The sequence below is a fragment of the Natrix helvetica genome (assembly GCF_964273705.1).
Source record: "Natrix helvetica genome assembly, chromosome: 11".
Lineage (NCBI taxonomy): Eukaryota > Metazoa > Chordata > Lepidosauria > Squamata > Natricidae > Natrix > Natrix helvetica.
Genome location: NC_138562.1, coordinates 9,846,288 through 9,856,541, shown reverse-complemented (window position 1 = coordinate 9,856,541; position 10,254 = coordinate 9,846,288).

The window sequence follows — 10,254 nt, the reverse complement described above, 5'->3', positions numbered from 1 at the left end:
TTTTTTTAAAAAAAGTTTCGATCCACTTGCTCTTTGCTATGCAATGAAGCAGTTTTCTTTTTTACACTTGGACACAGGCTTCATAGCCAAAATATTAGTCAGCAATGAATCAACCGCTTGGACCAATGATGAGTAACTGCTCTTACAACAACACATTTTGTAAGACAAATGTCATGTCCTTCTTCTGCTTGGGCTGAATAATTCAATCAGTCTTTTACTTTCCTGTTCACATCCCTCCCTGCAAAGTTGGGTGAAAGTGCAATAAACCAGAAAGTGCTTGATGAGAACTCAGGTATGGATAAAGGAACTCAAAATGAGCCCCACCCACCCACCAAATTTTGGGTGAGATATCAAATCCCCTTTAAGCATTACTTGAAAGAACTGAGAGAACTCATAGATGCCTTGGGAGCAGCTGTAATAACTGTAGTTAAAAGTAAAGGTAAAGATTCCCCTCGCACATATGTGCTAGTCGTTCCTGACTCTAGGGGGCGGTGCTCATCTCCATTTCAAAGCCGAAGAGCCAGCGCTGTCCAAGACGTTTCCATGGTCATGTGGCTGGCCATGACTCAACACCAAAGGCTCACAGAACGCTGTTACCTTCCCACCAAAGGTACTTCCTATTTTTCTACTTGCGTTTTTATGTGCTTTCGAACTGCTAGGTTGGCAGAAGCCAACGGGAGCTCACTCTGTTACACGATGCTAGGGATTCGACCCGCCAAACTGCCGACCTTTCTTATCAACAAGCTCAGCGTCTTAGCCACTGAGCCACCGCATCCCTAATAACTGTACTTAATTCAATTTAAATGACTTTATATAAAAAGGTAAACATTTCTCTGTCCCAGTCATGTCCGGTTCTAGGGGGAGTTGCTCATCTCTGTTTCTTGGCTAATGGAGCCAACAGTCTGAAGACATTTTCCATGATCATGTGGCCAGCATCATGGTATGCTGTTACCTTCCCATCAAAGTGGTACCTTTTGATCTACTCGCATTTGCATGCTTTCAAACTGCTAAGTGGGCATGAGTTGAGGCAGGCAATGGGAGCTCAATCCCTTATACGGCGCAAGGGTCTCAAACTTGGGTGGTCAGCTTCCCAGCTGACAAACTCCGCATCTTTAGCTGCTGAGCCATCGCATCCTCTCAAATTATGTAAACCATTCATTAAATCCAAATTAGCTTTTGCCTTGACTGTACCCATTAAGAGCCAAGATGGTCCAGTGGTTAGAGTGCAGTACTGCAGGCTACTTCAGCTGACTGCTAGCTGCAGTTTGGCAGTTCAAATCTCACCTGCTCAAGGTTGACTCAGCCTTCCATCCTTCCGGGGTGGGTAAAATGAGGACCCAAATTGTTGGGGGCCATAGGCTGACTCTGTAAACTGCTTTGAGAGGGCTGTAAAAGCACTATGAAGTGGTATATAAGTCTAAATGCTTTTGCTATTTCTGGAAATGAAGAAATAAGCATGCCAATCAAAAGCCAAAAAATGGTCTAAAAAGAAGTTGCACACATTTGAATTGAAGCCTGGTCATATCTTATATCTTATGTTGGGATATTTTAGGATATGTGTGTAAATAGATAGATAGATAGATAGATAGATAGATAGATAGACAGACAGACAGACAGACAGACAGACAGAGATAATTCCAAAATCTAGCATTGAGCAAAGGGGAACCGCTTGCCTTCAGACGTTGTGTGAGCTTCATCACTGGAAGCTTTTAAGAAGAGACTGGACTGCCATCAGTCAGAAAGGGTGTAGGGGTCTCCTGCTTGTGTGGGGAGTTGGACTAGGTGACCTACAAGGTCCCTTCCTGCTCTTGTTATGCTGTTATTATAGGCATTAAGCCCTTGAAGAGATGCTTTGTATCTTGGCTAAGAGAATGAGCTATTCTCTACCATTAAGAATTGCCTGGAGCATGTCCAACCTCAAGAGTCTTGATGAAGATGGGGCTGCAGTCATACAAGGTTACTTTAACCAATGCCTGTCATGGCCAGAAGTGCGGAATGCTGAATCACCTGGCTAGATTACTCTCTTCTGATAGGGGGCTTGAATTGTAACAAGCCAAGACCAATAAATATCCTTCATTTTCTGGATGAGAACTGTGGAGAATAAAATGTGAGTGGGAAGATGTAAAGTCTAGATTTGCAGAGATCTCTAGGGTGATGAATTAACACACTTCAAAGACTTCAAGTAATAGAATCAGTGTGGTTCTATGTAGGTTTGCACAGAACCAACCTCAACTGTGTCCAAAAGTGGTTTCATGGACCACTCTGAAAAATCTTTGTTCTTCTCCACCTACTCTCTGTATGTTTTTTGTTGTTAGTTGCAAAGTCATGTCCGACCCACCACGACCCCATGGACAATGTTCCTCCAGGCCTTCCTGTCTTCTACCATCACCAGGGGTCATTTAAGCTGATGTCTACTGCTTTGGTGACTCCATCCAGCCACCTCATTCTCTGTCATCCCCTTCTTCTTTTGCCCTCAATCGTTCCCAGCATTAGGCTCTTCTCCAGCGAGTCCTTCTTCCTTCTCATTAGGTGGCCAAAGTAGTTTCCTCTTCAGGATGTGGCCTTTTAAAGAGCAGTCAGAGTTAATCTCCTCTAGGACTGATCAGTTAGATCGCCTTGCAGTACAAGGGACTTGCAGGAGTCTTCTCCAGCACCAGAGTTCAAAGGCCTCCATTCTTTGGCGCTCAGCCTTCCTTATGGTCCAACTTTCACAGCCATCCATTGCAACTGGGAAAACCAAAGCCTTGACTATAGGCACTTTTGTTGGCAGGATGATGTCTCTGCTTTTTAGTATGCTGTCTAGATTGTCATGCTGTATGCTTAGAGTTATGCTTAGAGTTGCATAACTAAAGTTAAGTTGCAAACTTCACTTAACAAATGTCTCACATAGCAACATGAATTTTGGGCTCAATTGCGGTCATACGCCGAGGACTACCCGTACTGAAAGAGATGGATTCCTGCACAGCTCTTGTGTTGTGGTTTCCTTGAACTTGGAGTGAGTCCAGTTTGCAAGAGGAAAACGCTGCGTCAGAGTCTGGTGCACCTCCAAAGGGATTCACAGATGATTCTCTAAGAATCAGGTCAAGGATAAAACAGGTGGTGGGGGAGGTGGGGAGATATATTGGCCAAAGGGTAGGAGATGGCAGCCAGCCTGAGAAAGGCATAAAGCAGTAGGCATAAAGTTTACAGATCAGGAGAATCCGCTATTCATGCTGTGGACTTTTGACTAGGGAAGGGGAAAGAGAAAACCTGCTGCTGTAGGTGGCCTAGAGTTGTACCTCTTGCCTCACAATCAGGAGCTTGTGAGTTCAATCCTAGGTAGAGGCAGATGTATGATCTCCTGCTTGGGCGGGGGGTTGGTCTAGATGACCTGCAAGATCCCTTCCAATTTTGTTAACTTGTCTGTTAAATGCTGAACAGAGATCCCTGCAGATCCTTGCTTCAACACAGATGGGGGTTCTTTGCAGTGAGGGAGGGAGGGATAGGAAGGAGAAGAACTGGGAGAAACAAAAGAAAGAGGAAAAGGGGCGGAGGAGAGAAAGAGGGAGAGCAGAAGGAAAGAGGGAGGAACAAAGAGAGAAAGGAAGGAAAGAGCACCGAGATCTCATAATTGGCAACCTAGCCCAAAAGGCAAGAAACACGGAGAAAAGCATTAAACCAGGAGCCTAATAATAAATGAGAACATTCCTCTCGAAACTTTCCAAGAGTCTGTATTGAATCCCAGACCAATACTATAGATACATGACTGAAGTCTATACTGTATAGTATTTGCGCTTCCTTCCTTGATCATGGCTGGCTGGCTGGCTGACACTTGATATAAGGCAAATGCAAAGGAATAGGGAAGAGGGGACCACGTCTGCAAAATTAATATTTATTCTCACCGGATTTTTTTTTAACAGGCTGCAGCTAGTGACCTACTGAGCCAACCATTAACCAACCCCATATTTCTTATCTTTGCTAATCCAATGTAGTTAGTCCCAAAGGTGCTTTTTTTTCAACTGGACTTTCTTGTTTTTTCTTTGAAGACGTTTCGCTTCTCATCCAAGAAGCTTCTTCAGCTCTGACTTGGATGGTGGGGAATGGAAGGATTTATATTCCTTGCAGACAGCAGGGCATTTGCACTCTTTTACAGCAGGGGTCCTCGGTTTTTTTTAAACAGGGGGCCAATTCACGGTCCCTCAGATAGTTGGAGGGGGGGGGCAGGGATCGGCTGGGTGGGCATGGCTAGGTGATCATGTGACTGGCCAATTGAGCAGTCCATTAAACAATACACACAAATTAAACTTTAATTTGTTATGTTCCGGGGGGGGGGGGAAGCAGAATGGTGAAGGGATGTGGCTGCCTTGGTGTGTGTCTGTGAGGGACCTGTGTGTGTGTGTGTGTGTGTGTGAGAGAGAGAGAGACTCCCACCCTTGTGTGTGTGTGTGAGAGAGAGAGAGACTCCCACCCTCCCTCCGTTTCTCTCCTGAGACCTCTGTGCGTTCCATTTTTGGCCTTCTTGGCCCCCAGAAGATGAGTGAGGGCTGGCAGGTAGGTGGGGCAATTAGGAGGGGACAGCCTCATGGTCCTGAGTGGGCTGGATTAATGACTTCAGTGGGCCATAGTTTGAGGACCCCTGCTTTAGAGAGTCAGTGAAGGAAGGTATATTTTACCAATGAACTTAGCTTATACAGATAGTCTTTGACTTACAACAGTTCATTGATGGCTGTTCAACATCACAACATCAAAGGTGATTGATGACCATTTTTCACCCTTACAACGGTTGCAGCTTCCCTGTGGTCACATGATCAAAATTCAGACCCATGAGAACTGACTCCTATTCATGATGTTGGTGGGATGTCATACAATCCCTTTTGCAAACTTCTGACAAGCAAACTCAAAGATTCACTTAACAACCGTGTTACCAACTTAACAGCTGCGGTGATTCACTTAACAGCAGTGGCAAGGCAGTTCATAAAATGGGGCGAGTTCGCTTAACTGTCTCCCTTAGCCACAGAAATTTTGGACCTGGCCGTGATCGTAAATCTAGGACTCCCTGTATATCAGTATCTCCTAGGTAAAGAACTGGGCTGAGTAAACCTCATCCAAGGTTAAGTGTGTTGAGTAAACAGTCATAAGCAGCACATTAATGACTAAGATTACATCCCAGCTTCAGGACAATTCAGGACGATCCCAGTCATGGAAGACAAAAAGGATTTGAAGAGCTGCTCCTTTGGTGCTGTCTGGAAAGGAAGGTTAACCCTGGTTTTGGAAACCAGCTCTCTGGCTTAGCTTTCAGTATGAATGTCAGGTTGGAAACCAGCTTCCTGACTGCCACTGAATTTGGTTTGCTTGGAGCGGTGGATTTTAGCCATAACAACATTCTTTCTTCTGAGAACCAAGGACACTTGCCTGCACCTGGATGGGAGTGGTTGAAGATTGTCTCCAGTTGCGTTGGAGTATTGGATTGGACCAGTAGTGAAATTCAATTTTTTTTACTACTGGTTCTGTGGGCGTGGCTTGCTGGGCATGGCAGGGGAAGACTACTGCAAAATCCTCATTCCCTCCTGATCAGCTGGGACTCGGGAGGCAGAGAATAGATGGGGGCGGGGCCAGCCAGAGGTGGTATTTGTTGGTTCTCCGAACTACTCAAAATTTCCACTACCGGTTCTCCAGAACCTGTCAGAACTTGCTGAATTTCACCCCTGGGTTGGACCATGTGATGAACTTGGGGTGGGCGGGTGGGGCAAGGGTTGTGAACTTTCAACTGGATGGGGAAAACCTGGAAGCTTTCAGATTCGGATTTGCCAACATGACATCGCTAATAAATTGGAACTTGGAGGAACTTGGAATTTTATTTCATTGGGAATGTTCTTTGGAACCTTGACAACAAAGACAAAACTGGTGACATCAACGGAGAGAGAAACCAGAATGACATGGAGCACCCAAAAGCTCTGTCTATCTCCTCATCTATCTATCTATCTATCTATCTATCTATCTATCTATCATCTATCTATCATCTATCTATCTATCATCTATCTATCATCTATCTATCATCTATCTATCTATCTATCTATCTATCTATCTATCTATCTATCATCCATCCATCTATCTATCTATCATCTATCAATCAATCAATCATCTATCTATCATCAATCAATCAATTTATCTATCATCTATCTCCTCCTCCTCCATTATCTCTCTCTCTCTCTCTCTCTCTCTCTTTCTCTCCCTCCCTCCCTCTCTCTGATGGAATGGGAGATCAATAGGACATGATAAGGCTGCAGCTGCCACCTCCAATGACGTCGAAGCTCACTTGCCTTTTCTGAGACATGACATCAAGGAGAGGTGACTCATCCATAGATGGAAGGAAAGCAGGAACCTTAGTTGCTTCTATATTTAAACCCTCCAAAGGAAGGAAGTGCACTTCGGACAGGATTGGATGCTTCCTTTCTGAAGCACAAAAGTATATTGTTGGGACAGGGATGCTGGCCACCCACCTGGTCCTTGATAGAGAGGAAATGGAATAAATGATAGTCACAAGCTCCCTGACAGTTCCATGCTACATAAATGCTCCCCAGAAATAGCACTGGCATCACAAAACAGCTCAAATTAGATGGAACCTGTAACAAGAATTCTAAAAAAAAATTGGGCCAGGATGTTGGTTAAGTTCATACACTGTATAGCAGGGCTCCTCAAACTTTTTAAACAGGGGGCCAATTCACAGTTCCTCAGACTGTTGGGGGCCTGGACTGGGTGGGTGGGCGTGGCTAAATGGTCATGTGACTGGGTGGGCGTGACTAGGTGGTCAAGTGACGGGGTGGGCATGGCCAATTTATTAGTCCATTAAACTATACACCCAAATTAAACTTTAATTTGTAATGCTCCTGGGGGTGGAAAGCAGGTTAGTGAAGGGATGTGGCTGCCTTGAAGTGTGTTTGAGGGACTTCTGTTTGTGTGTGTGTGTGTCTCTTTCTCTCTCCGTCTCTCTGGAGGCCGGAGAGGCCAAATGCAGGCTTGTTTTTGGCTTCCTCAGTTTTCAGAACCACCCTGCCACCCCAAAACGGGCCCGTTTTTTGCCTCCTGGGGCCTCTGTGCATCCCATTTTTGGCCTCCAGAAAGTGGATGGGGGCCAGTGGGTAGGTGGGGTGGGGTGAGGTTGGCAGCCTCGTGTTCCCATATGGGCCAGATTAATGGCTTTGGCAGACCATATCCAGCCCACGGGCCTTAATCTGAGGACCCCTACTGTACGGTATCACTGGCAAATCCTAACGTTATTGTGGGTTGGTACAAACTCCTTTGTTGAAAAAAAAAAGTAGAGTTGACCTTGGTCATAAGAAGGAACCAGCTATGAAGACGGGAGGGCACGGAGAAAGGTTTTTATGCAGTCCCAAGAAAGAGGGAAACGTGAGGAATGTAAAATAACCCTGCTTGATTTTACTAGAAAATGGGAGAGAGAGAAAACTGAATAGGCTTTCAAGGTTGTTATTCTACCTTACTACAATGAAGAGTATTCATGGATGACAATGATAGATTGGCCAAGGAATTTTGGGTATAATATCGAATTGGAAAAGTGGGAAAAATTGTGGGAAAGTAATAGGAAATTAACTCTAGCCACATCGTATAAAGAAAACCTATATAAAAAATTATTACCTAATGGCTGGAAATGTGACCAACTACCGGGCACCTACTACCACATGTGTTGGACATGTAGAAAGGCAAAAGACTACAGGCGAAGGATTCCAATGTGGTTGGAAGAAATGACCGGAGAGAAATTGGAATTCAAACTGGAACTATTCTTATTAGGAATTATAAAAGGAGGTCAAAGTAAAGGGTTAACATATTTAACATTATATAGCATAACAGCAGCGAGAATAGTTTATGCCCAACAATGGAAGAGTTGAGAACACACCTCTAGAAAGGGAAATAAAAAAGAAAATATTAGACTGTGCAGAATGTGATAGACTAACGCTGGAACTAAAAAATAAAGGAGACAGAATACTAGGAGATTTGGAATAGGTTTTACCAATGGATGTATAGGTCAAAAGAAGAAGTAATATATGTATGTAATATATTATGTAAATGTAACATTTAAAAAAGGTTAAGTATGGAGTCCTCCTTGATAGATACTGAATGAGTCTGAAAAGGGGGCAGCTTCTCCTTTGGCTATCAATGGGGAATCTGGCTTCCCCATTGACTTTCCTTGACAGAAGGTTGCAAAAGTAGATCACATGACATCACAATGGGCATCTAATGACTTATCATTAGATACATGGCTGGCGGTTCCTGCTTCTCCAGCTGCAGCCTCCGTTTCTTCCAAGAGCCAATCGAAGGATTGACGAGAAGAAAAACAAATCGGAGCCATTGGCTTGTTGGCCTTTAGCCATAACAACATTCTTTCTTCTAGAGTCTGGAATGACTAGCACATATATGTGAGGAGAACCTTTTAACTTTACCTTTAAGGTCCCTTCCAACTCCTATTTTGCATTTTGTCTGTTTCTACCTCTAACCAAAACAGTCCATGGAAGAAGCAAAGTAAATTTTCTTCTTTCTGCTGATCTTCAAGCTAAGAAAACCTATTTCCCCAGCCTCATTTTCCAACGCAACCACAAAGCAGGTTAAGGTATAAGCCAGCTATTACCTTTTTACAATGCATGAAATTTTTAGTGTTGTGTGAACCCAGCCAGGAGGAGGCTTAGTCTGCAAGCCATAGTTAAGCAAACTAAAACTTAGGACTATGTATGAAAGCAGCAAAGGCCATTGGCTCAGAATCAGGCATAAAGAAGATAAAGATTCAGATCTGATTCTCCTGTGCTTTCACACAGCCAAAATGACAAGACTGCATGTGGAGTTAAGAGGTAGCTGTTATTCACACAAACTGAATCAACATCAGTTCTAGACTGCTTAAACAGAGGGATAGACTCAAGATCACGTGAAGTGTTAATACCAATTTATAAGGCCTTGGTAAGGCTGCACTTGGAATACTGCATTCAATTTTGGCCGCCACAATCTAAAAAAGATGTGGAGACTCTAGAAAGAGTGCAGAGAAGTGCAACAAAGATGGTAAGGGGACTGGAGTGAAAACATGAATGGTTGCAGGAACTGAGTATGTTTAGCTTAATGAAAAGAAGGACTAGGGATGACATGATAGCAGTGTTCTAATATCTCAGGGGCTGCCAGAAAGAAGAGGGAGTCAAGCTATTCTCCAAAGCACCTGGGGATAGGACAAGAAGCAATGGGTGGAAACAAATAAAGGAGAGAAGCAACTTAGAACCAAGGAGAAATTTCCTGACAATTAGAACAATTAATCAGTGGAACAGCTTGCCTCCAGAAGTTGTGAGTGCTTCAACACTGGAAGTTTTTAAGATGTTGGATAACCATTTGTCTGAAGTGGTGTAGGGTTTCCTACCTAAGCAGGGGGTTGGACTAGAAGACCTCCAACGTCTCTTCCAACTCTGTGTCTCTTCCAACTCTGCTATCCTATTCTAACGTATCGTGCTAAATCATGGCCTTTTTAAAGTATACTTTGCTGAACAAGCCATAATGGACTGCTTCCTGTTCATTCTACCATAAACCAAAATTGATGAATCACAACAGTCTCTGGAACTATCTTTAGGGCAAAACCAAATAAATTACGTTGAATGAGAAGAGTAGGCCATATTTTTGACTTTGCTAGTCAGGGGGAAAAAGTTTTACAGGTGGGCCTCAATTTACAATCATTTCTTTGATGACCGATTAGAACGGAACTGAAAAATGTGACTTCCGACCATGTTCAATTACAACTGAGCACTAGCCATAGGGTTGGTCATGTGATCTAAATTTGGACCAATGGCAACTGGTGGGTATTTTATGCCGGTTGCAATGTCATGTGATCTACTTTTGCAACCTGTCAAGGCAAGTCAATGGGGAAGCCAGGTTCACTTAACCATGCTTACTAACACAACAACTGCGCCAAGAAAGATTGTAAAATGGGAGAAAACTCACTTAACTACTGTATTTTTTGGAGTATAAGATGCACCTCCCCCTCCCAAAGAGCGTGGAAATTTTGGTGTGTCTTATAAACTGAATACAGCCATTTTTGGCCTCCCGAAGCCCTGCCCCGCATTCCATTTTTGTGAAAAACAGCCTGTTTTCGCAAAAATGGGTGAGTTTTTGCCTTACTCCAAGCCTGCTGATGCCTGCAGAGTACTTCTTGAGGCTGGGGAGGATAACCTTTTTTTCCCCTCTTATACACTGGTACATCTTATAGTCCGAAAAATATAGTATCTTGCTTAG